The sequence below is a fragment of the Triturus cristatus genome, chromosome 1_1 (genome assembly GCF_964204655.1).
Source record: "Triturus cristatus chromosome 1_1, aTriCri1.1, whole genome shotgun sequence".
Classification (NCBI taxonomy): Eukaryota; Metazoa; Chordata; class Amphibia; order Caudata; family Salamandridae; genus Triturus; species Triturus cristatus.
The window spans coordinates 527,201,530-527,212,209 of NC_140579.1; positions in this window are offsets into that span (position 1 = coordinate 527,201,530).

Genomic DNA, 10,680 nt, shown 5'->3' on the forward strand with positions numbered 1-10,680 from the left:
ACTGCCCAAAACCCTGAAACACCACCACCAGCACGACCCCCAACACTGCCCGAACACCACTGCACTGCCCTAAAACCTGAAACACTGCACCCATCATGACCCCCTACACTGCCCGAACACCACTGCACTGCCCTAAACCCTGAAACACCACCACCAGCAAGACCCCCTACACTGCCCGAACACCACTGCCCTAAACCCTGAAACGCCACCCCCAGCAAGACCTCTTACACTGCCCGAACACCACTGCCCTAAACCTTGAAACACCACCCCCTGCAAGACACCTTACACTGCCCGAACACCACTGCACCACTGCCCTAAACCCTGAAACACCACCCCAGCAAGACTCCCTACACTGCCCAAACACCACTGCCCTAAACCCTGAACCACCACCCACTGCAAGACCCCCTACACTGCCCGAACACTACTGCACTGCCCTAACCCCTGAAACATCACCTCCAGCAAGACCCCATACACTGCCCGAACACCACTGCACTGCCCAAAACCCTGAAACACAAGACCAGCATGACCCCCTACGCTGCCTGAAAACCACTGCACTGTCCTAAACCCTGAAAGACTAGCCATAGCACGACCCCCTACACTGCCAGAACACCACTGCTCTGCCCTAAACCCTGAAACTCCAGCCCCACACGACCCGCTACACTGCCCGAACACCACTGCACTGCCCTAAACCCTGAAACACCAGCCCCCGCACGACCCCCTACACTGCCCAAACACCACTGCCCTAAACCCTCAAACACCAGCCCCCGCACAACCCCCTACACTGCCCGAACACCACTGCACTGCCCTATACCCTGAAACACCATCCCCCGCACAACCCCCTACATTGCCCGAACCCCACTGCACTGCCCTAAACCCTAAAACACCACCCCCAGCAAGACCCCCTACACTACCCGAACACCACTGCACTGCCCTAAACCCTGAAACACCAGCCCCCGCACAACCCCATACCTTGCCCATACCCCACTGCACTGCCCTAAACCCTGAAACACCACCCACAGCAAGAACCCCTACACTGCTCGAACACCACTGCACTGCCCTAAACCCTGAAACACCACCCACTGCATGACCCCCTACACTTCCAGAACACCACTGCAGTGCCCAAAACCCTGAAACACCACCCCCAGCATGACCCCCTACACTGCCCAAACACCACTTCACTGCCCTAAAACCTGAAACACTGCACCTATCACAACCCCCTACACTGCCCGAACACCACTGCACTGCCCTAAACCCTGAAACACTACCCCCAGCAAGACCCCTATACTGCCCGAACACCACTGCACTGCCCAAAACCCTGAAACACCACCCCCATCTCGAACCCCTACACTGCCCGAACACCACTGCACTGGTCTAAAACCTGAAACACTGCACCCATCACGACCCCCTACACTGTCTGAACACCACTGCACTGCCCTAAACCCTGAAACACTACCCCCAGCAATTCCCCTACACTGCCCGAACACTACTGCACTGCCCTAACCACTGAAACATCACCTCCAGCAAGACCCCCTACACTGCCCGAACACCACTGCTCTAAACCCAGAAACACTATCCCCAGCAAGACCCCCTACACTGCCCGAATACCACTGCACTACCCAAAATCCTGAAACACTAGCCCAGCATGACCCCCTACACTGTCTGAAAACCACTGTACTCACCTAATCCCTGAAACACTAGCCCCAGCACAACCCCCTACACTGCCCGAACACCACTTCACTGCCCTAAACCCTGAAACACAAGCCACAGCACGACCCCCTACACTGCCCGAACACCACTGCACTGCCCTAAACCCTGAAAGACCAGCCCTCTCACGACCCCCTACGCTGCCCGAACACCACTGCTTTGCCCTAAACCCTGAAACACCAGCCCTCGCACAACCCTCTACACTGCCCGAACACCACTACACTGCCCTAAACCCTGAATCACCAGCCCCCGCACGACCCCCTACACTGCCCGAACACCACTGCACTGCCCTAAACACTGAAACATCAGCCCCGCACGACCCCCTACACTTCCCGAACACCACTGCACTGCCCTAAACCCTGAAACATCAGCCCCCGCATGACCCCCTACATTGCCCGAACACCACTGCACTGCCCTAATCCCTGAAACACCACCCCCAGCAAGACCTCCTACACTGCCCGAACACCACTGCACTGCCCTAAACCCTAAAACACCACCCCCAGCAAGACCCCCTACACTGCCCGAACACCACTGCACTGCCCTAAACCCTAAAACACAACTCCCAGTATGACTCCCTACACTGCCTGAACACCACTGCACTGCCCAAAACCCTGAAACACCACCCCCAGCACGACCCCCTACACTGCCTGAACACCACTGCACTGCCCTAACACCTGAAACACTGCACCCATCACGACCCCCTACACTGACCGAACACCACTGCACTGCCCTAAACCCTGAAACACTACCCCCAGCAAGACCCCTATACTGCCCGAACACTACTGCACTGCCCTAACCCCTGAAACATCACCTCCAGCAAGACCCCCTACGCTGCCCGAAAACCACTGCACTGCCCAAAACCCTGAAACACCACCCCCAGCACGACCCCCTACATGGCCCGAACACCACTGCACTGCCCTAAAACCTGAAACACTGCACCCATCACGACCCCCTACACTGCCCGAACACCACTGCACTGCCCTAAACCCTGAAACAATACCCCCAGCAAGACCCCTACACTGCTCGAACACTACTGCACTGCCCTAACCCCTGAAACATCACCTCCAGCAAGACCCCCTACACTGCCCGAACACCACTGCTCTAAAACCTTAAACACTATCCCCAGCAAGACCCCCTACACTGCGCGAACACCACTGCACTGCCTAAAACCCTGAAACACTAGCCCAGCACGACCCCCTACACTGCCCGAAAACCACTGCACTCCCCTAAACCCTGGAACACTTGCGCCAGCACGACCCACTACGCTGTCTGAACACCACTGCACTGCCCTAAACCCAGAAACACAAGCCATAGCACGACCCCCTACTCTGCCCGAACACCACTGCAGTGCCCTAAACCCTGAAAGACCAGCCCCCACACGACCCCTTACACTGCCCAAACACCACTGCTCTGCCCTTAACCCTGAGACACCAGCCACCCATGACCCCCTTCACTGCCCGAACACCACTGCACTGCCCTAAACCCTGAAACACCAGCCCGGCACGAACCCCTACACTGCCCAAACACCACTGCACTGCCCTAAACCCTGAAACATCAGCCCCCGCACGACCTCCTACACTGCCCGAACACCACCTCCAGCAAGACCCCCTACACTGCTTGAACACCACTGCCCTAAACCCTGAAATAACACCACCAGGAAGACCCCCTACAGTGCCCGAACACTGCTACCCTAAACCCAGAAACACCACCCCCTTCTAGACCTCCTACACTGCCCAAACACCACTGCACCACTGCCCTCAACCCTGAAACACCACCCACAGCAAGACCCCCTACACTGTCCAAACACCACTGCCCTAAATCCTGAAACACCACCCCCTGCAAGACCCCCTACACTGCCCGAACACTACTGCACTGCCCTAAACCCTGAAATACCACCCACTGCATGACCCCCCTACACTACCCAAACACCACTGCACTACCCTAAACCCTAAAACACAACCCCCAGCACGACTCCCTTCACTGCCCGAACACCACTGCACTGCCCAAAACCCTGAAACACCACCCCCAGCACGACTCCCTACACTGCCGGAACACCACTGCACTGACCTAAACCCTGAAACACCACCACCAGCAAGACCCCCAACACTGCCAGAACACCACTGCCCTAAACCCTGAAATACCTCCTCCAGCAAGACCCCCTACACTGCCCGAACACCACTGCCCAAAACCCTGAAAAACCACCCCCTGCAAGACCCCCTATACTGCCCGAACACCATTGCACCACTGCCCTAAACCCTGAAACACCACCCCCTGCAAGACCCCCTACACTGCTCGAACACCACTGCACTGCCCTGAACCCTGAAACACCACCCACTGCATGACCCCCTACACTACCCGAACACCACTGCACTGCCCTAAACACTAAAACACAACCCACAGCATGACTCCCTACACTGCCTGAACACCACTGCACTGCACAAAACCCTGAAACACCACCCCCGGCACGACCCCCTACACTGCCCGAACACCACTGCACTGCCCTAAAACCTGAAACATCAGCCCCCGCACGACCCCCTTCACTGCCCGAACACCACTGCACTGCCCTAAACCCTGAAACACCAGCCCCCGCACGACCCCCTACACTGCCCGAACACCACTGCACTGCCCTAAACCCTGAAACATCAGCCCCCGCACGAGCCCCTACACTGCCCGAACACCACTGCACTGCCCTAAACCCTGAAACATCAGCCCCCGCACGACCCCCTACATTGCCCGAACACCACTGCACTGCCCTAAACCCTGAAACACCACCCCCAGTAAGACCTCCTACACTGCCTGAACACCACTGCACTGCCCTAAACCCTGAAACACCACCCCCAGCAAGACCCCCTACACTGCCCGAATACCACTACACTTCCCTAAACTCTGATACACCACCCACTGCATGACCCCCTACACTACCCGAACACCACTGCACTGCCCTAAACCCTAAAACACAACTCCCAGCATGACTCCCTACACTGCCCGAACACCACTGCACTGCCCAAAACCCTGAAACACCACCCCCAGCATGACCCCCTACACTGCCTGAACACCACTGCACTGCCCTAAAACCTGAAACACTGCACCCATCATGACCCCCTACACTGCCCGAACACCACTGCACTTCCCTAAACCCTGAAACAGTACCCCCAGCAAGACCCCTATACTGCCCGAACACTACTGCACTGCCCTAACCCCTGAAACATCACCTCCAGCAAGACCCCCTACACTGCCCGAAAACCACTGCACTGCCCAAAACCCTGATACACCACCCCCAGCACGACCCCCTACACGGCCCGAACACCACTGCACTGCCCTAAAACCTGAAACACTGCACCCATCACGACCCCCTAAACTGCCAAAACACCACTGCACTGCCCTAAACCCTGAAACACTACCCCCAGCAAGACCCCTACACTGCTCAAACACTACTGCTCTGCCCTAACCCCTGAAACATCACCTCCAGCAAGACCCCCTACACTGCCCGAACGCCACTCCACTGCCCAAAACCCTGAAACACCACCCCCTGCAAGACCCCCTATACTGCCCGAACACCATTGCACCACTGCCCTAAACCATGAAACACCATCCCCAGCAAGACGCCCTACACCGCCCAAACACCACTGCCCAAAACCCTGAAACACCACCCCCTGCAAGACCCCCTACACTGCTCGAACACCACTGCACTGCCCTAAACCCTGAAACACCACCCACTGCATGACCCCCTACACTACCCGAACACCACTGCACTGCCCTAAACACTAAAACACAACCCACAGCATGACTCCCTACACTGCCTGAACACCACTGCACTGCACAAAACCCTGAAACACCACCCCCGGCACGACCCCCTACACTGCCCGAACACCACTGAACTGCCCTAAAACCTGAAACATCAGCCCCTGCACGACCCCCTTCACTGCCCAAACACCACTGCACTGCCCTAAACCCTGAAACACTAGCCCCCGCACAACCCCCTACACTGCCCGAACACCACTGCACTGCCCTAAACCCTGAAACATCAGCCCCCGCACGAGCCCCTACACTGCCCAAACACCACTGCACTGCCCTAAACCCTGAAACATCAGCCCCCGCACGACCCCCTACATTACCCGAACACCACTGCACTGCCCTAAACCCTGAAACACCACCCCCAGTAAGACCTCCTACACTGCCTGAACACCACTGCACTGCCCTAAACCCTGAAACACCACCCCCAGCAAGACCCCCTACACTGCCCGAATACCACTACACTGCCCTAAACTCTGATACACCACCCACTGCATGACCCCCTACACTGCCCGAACACTACTGCACTGCCCTAACCACTGAAACATCACCTCCAGCAAGACCCCCTACACTGCCCGAACACCACTGCTCTAAACCCAGAAACACTATCCCCAGCAAGACCCCCTACACTGCCCGAATACCACTGCACTGCCCAAAACCCTGAAACACAAGACCAGCATGACCCCCTACACTGCCTGAAAACCACTGCACTGTCCTAAACCCTGAAAGACTAGCCATAGCACGACCCCCTACACTGCCAGAACACCACTGCTCTGCCCTAAACCCTGAAACTCCAGCCCTGCACGACCCGCTACACTGCCCGAACACCACTGCACTGCCCTAAACCCTGAAACACCAGCCCCCGCACGACCCCCTACACTGCCCAAACACCACTGCCCTAAACCCTCAAACACCAGCCCCCGCACAACCCCCTACACTGCCCGAACACCACTGCACTGCCCTATACCCTGAAACACCATCCCCCGCACAACCCCCTACATTGCCCGAAACCCACTGCACTGCCCTAAACCCTAAAACACCACCCCCAGCAAGACCCCCTACACTACCCGAACACCACTGCACTGCCCTAAACCCTGAAACACCAGCCCCCGCACAACCCCATACCTTGCCCATACCCCACTGCACTGCCCTAAACCCTGAAACACCACCCACAGCAAGAACCCCTACACTGCTCGAACACCACTGCACTGCCCTAAACCCTGAAACACCACCCACTGCATGACCCCCTACACTTCCAGAACACCACTGCACTGCCCTAAACACTAAAACACAACCCCCAGCATGACTCCCTACTCTGCCTGAACACCTCTGCAGTGCCCAAAACCCTGAAACACCACCCCCAGCATGACCCCCTACACTGCCCAAACACCACTTCACTGCCCTAAAACCTGAAACACTGCACCCATCACAACCCCCTACACTGCCCGAACACCACTGCACTGCCCTAAACCCTGAAACACTACCCCCAGCAAGACCCCTATACTGCCCGAACACTACGTCACTGCCCTAACCCCTGAAACATCACCTCCAGCAAGACCCCCTAAACTTCCCGAACACCACTGCACTGCCCAAAACCCTGAAACACCACCCCCATCTCGAACCCCTACACTGCCCGAACACCACTGCACTGCTCTAAAACCTGAAACACTGCACCCATCACGACCCCCTACACTGTCTGAACACCACTGCACTGCCCTAAACCCTGAAACACTACCCCCAGCAATTCCCCTACACTGCCCGAACACTACTGCACTGCCCTAACCACTGAAACATCACCTCCAGCAAGACCCCCTGCACTGCCCGAACACTACTGCTCTAAACCCAGAAACACTATCCCCAGCAAGACCCCCTACACTGCCCGAATACCACTGCACTACCCAAAATCCTGAAACACTAGCCCAGCATGACCCCCTACACTGTCTGAAAACCACTGTACTCACCTAATCCCTGAAACACTAGCCCCAGCACAACCCCCTACACTGCCCGAACACCACTTCACTGCCCTAAACCCTGAAACACAAGCCACAGCACGACCCCCTACACTGCCCGAACACCATTGCACTGCCCTAAACCCTGAAAGACCAGCCCTCTCACGACCCCCTACGCTGCCCAAACACCACTGCTTTGCCCTAAACCCTGAAACACCAGCCCTCGCACAACCCTCTACACTGCCCGAACACCACTGCACTGCCCTAAACCCTGAATCACCAGCCCCCGCACGACCCCCTACACTGCCCGAACACCACTGCACTGCCCTAAACACTGAAACATCAGCCCCGCACGACCCCTACACTTCCCGAACACCACTGCACTGCCCTAAACCCTGAAACATCAGCCCCCGCATGACCCCCTACATTGCCCAAACACCACTGCACTGCCCTAATCCCTGAAACACCACCCCCAGCAAGACCTCCTACACTGCCCGAACACCACTGCACTGCCCTAAACCCTAAAACACCACCCCCAGCAAGACCCCCTACACTGCCCGAATCCCACTGCACTGCCCTAAACCCTGATACACCACCCACTGCATGACCCCCTACAATACCCAAACACCACTGCACTGCCCTAAACCCTAAAACACAACTCCCAGTACGACTCCCTACACTGCCTGAACACCACTGCACTGCCCAAAACCCTGAAACACCACCCCCAGCACGACCCCCTACACTGCCTGAACACCACTGCACTGCCCTAACACCTGAAACACTGCACCCATCTCGACCCCCTACACTGACCGAACACCACTGCACTGCCCTAAACCCTGAAACACTACCCCCAGCAAGACCCCTATACTGCCCGAACACTACTGCACTGCCCTAACCCCTGAAACATCACCTCCAGCAAGACCCCCTACACTGTCCGAAAACCACTGCACTGCCCAAAACCCTGAAACACCACCCCCAGCACGACCCCCTACATGGCCCGAACACCACTGCACTGCCCTAAAACCTGAAACACTGCACCCATCACGACCCCCTACACTGCCCGAACACCACTGCACTGCCCTAAACCCTGAAACAATACCCCCAGCAAGACTCCTACACTGCTCGAACACTACTGCACTGCCCTAACCCCTGAAACATCACCTCCAGCAAGACCCCCTACACTGCCCGAACACCACTGCTCTAAAACCTTAAACACTATCCCCAGCAAGACCCCCTACTCTGCGCGAACACCACTGCACTGCCTAAAACCCTGAAACACTAGCCCAGCACGACCCCCTACACTGCCCGAAAACCACTGCACTCCCCTAAACCCTGGAACACTTGCGCCAGCACGACCCACTACGCTTTCTGAACACCACTGCACTGCCCTAAACCCAGAAACACAAGCCATAGCACGACCCCCTACTCTGCCCGAACACCACTGCAGTGCCCTAAACCCTGAAAGACCAGCCCCCACACGACCCCTTACACTGCCCAAACACCACTGCTCTGCCCTTAACCCTGAGACACCAGACCCCCATGACCCCCTTCACTGCCCGAACACCACTGCACTGCCCTAAACCCTGAAACACCAGCCCGGCACGAACCCCTACACTGCCCAAACACCACTGCACTGCCCTAAACCATGAAACATCAGCCCCCGCACGACCCCCTACACTGCCCGAACACCACCTCCAGCAAGACCCCCTACACTGCTTGAACACCACTGCCCTAAACCCTGAAATAACACCACCAGGAAGACCCCCTACAGTGCCCGAACACTGCTACCCTAAACCCAGAAACACCACCCCCTTCTAGACCTCCTACACTGCCCAAACACCACTGCACCACTGCCCTCAACCCTGAAACACCACCCACAGCAAGACCCCCTACACTGTCCAAACACCACTGCCCTAAACCCTGAAACACCACCCCCTGCAAGACCCCCTACACTGCCCGAACACTACTGCACTGCCCTAAACCCTGAAATACCACCCACTGCATGACCCCCCTACACTACCCAAACACCACTGCACTACCCTAAACCCTAAAACACAACCCCCAGCACGACTCCCTTCACTGCCCGAACACCACTGCACTGCCCAAAACCCTGAAACACCACCCCCAGCACGACTCCCTACACTGCCGGAACACCACTGCACTGCCCTAAACCCTGAAACACCACCACCAGCAAGACCCCCAACACTGCCAGAACACCACTGGCCTTAACCCTGAAATACCTCCCCCAGCAAGACCCCCTACACTGCCCGAACACCACTGCCCAAAACCCTGAAACACCACCCCCTGCAAGACCCCCTATACTGCCCGAACACCATTGCACCACTGCCCTAAACCCTGAAACACCACCCCCTGCAAGACCCCCTACACTGCTCGAACACCACTGCACTGCCCTAAACCCTGAAACACCACCCACTGCATGACCCCCTACACTACCCGAACACCACTGCACTGCCCTAAACACTAAAACACAACCCACAGCATGACTCCCTACACTGCCTGAACACCACTGCACTGCACAAAACCCTGAAACACCACCCCCGGCACGACCCCCTACACTGCCCGAACACCACTGCACTGCCCTAAAACCTCAAACATCAGCCCCCGCATGACCCCCTTCACTGCCCGAACACCACTGCACTGCCCTAAACCCTGAAACACCAGCCCCCGCATGACCCCCTACACTGCCCGAACACCACTGCACTGCCCTAAACCCTGAAACATCAGCCCCCGCACGAGCCCCTACACTGCCCGAACACCACTGCACTGCCCTAAACCCTGAAACATCAGCCCCCGCACGACCCCCTACATTGCCCGAACACCACTGCACTGCCCTAAACCCTGAAACACCACCCCCAGTAAGACCTCCTACACTGCCTGAACACCACTGCACTGCCCTAAACCCTGAAACACCACACCAGCAAGACCCCCTACACTGCCTGAATACCACTACACTTCCCTAAACTCTGATACACCACCCACTGCATGACCCCCTACACTACCCGAACACCACTGCACTGCCCTAAACCCTAAAACACAACTCCCAGCATGACTCCCTACACTGCCCGAACACCACTGCACTGCCCAAAACCCTGAAACACCACCCCCAGCATGACCCCCTACACTGCCTGAACACCACTGCACTGCCCTAAAACCTGAAACACTGCACCCATCATGACCCCCTACACTGCCCGAACACCACTGCACTTCCCTAAAC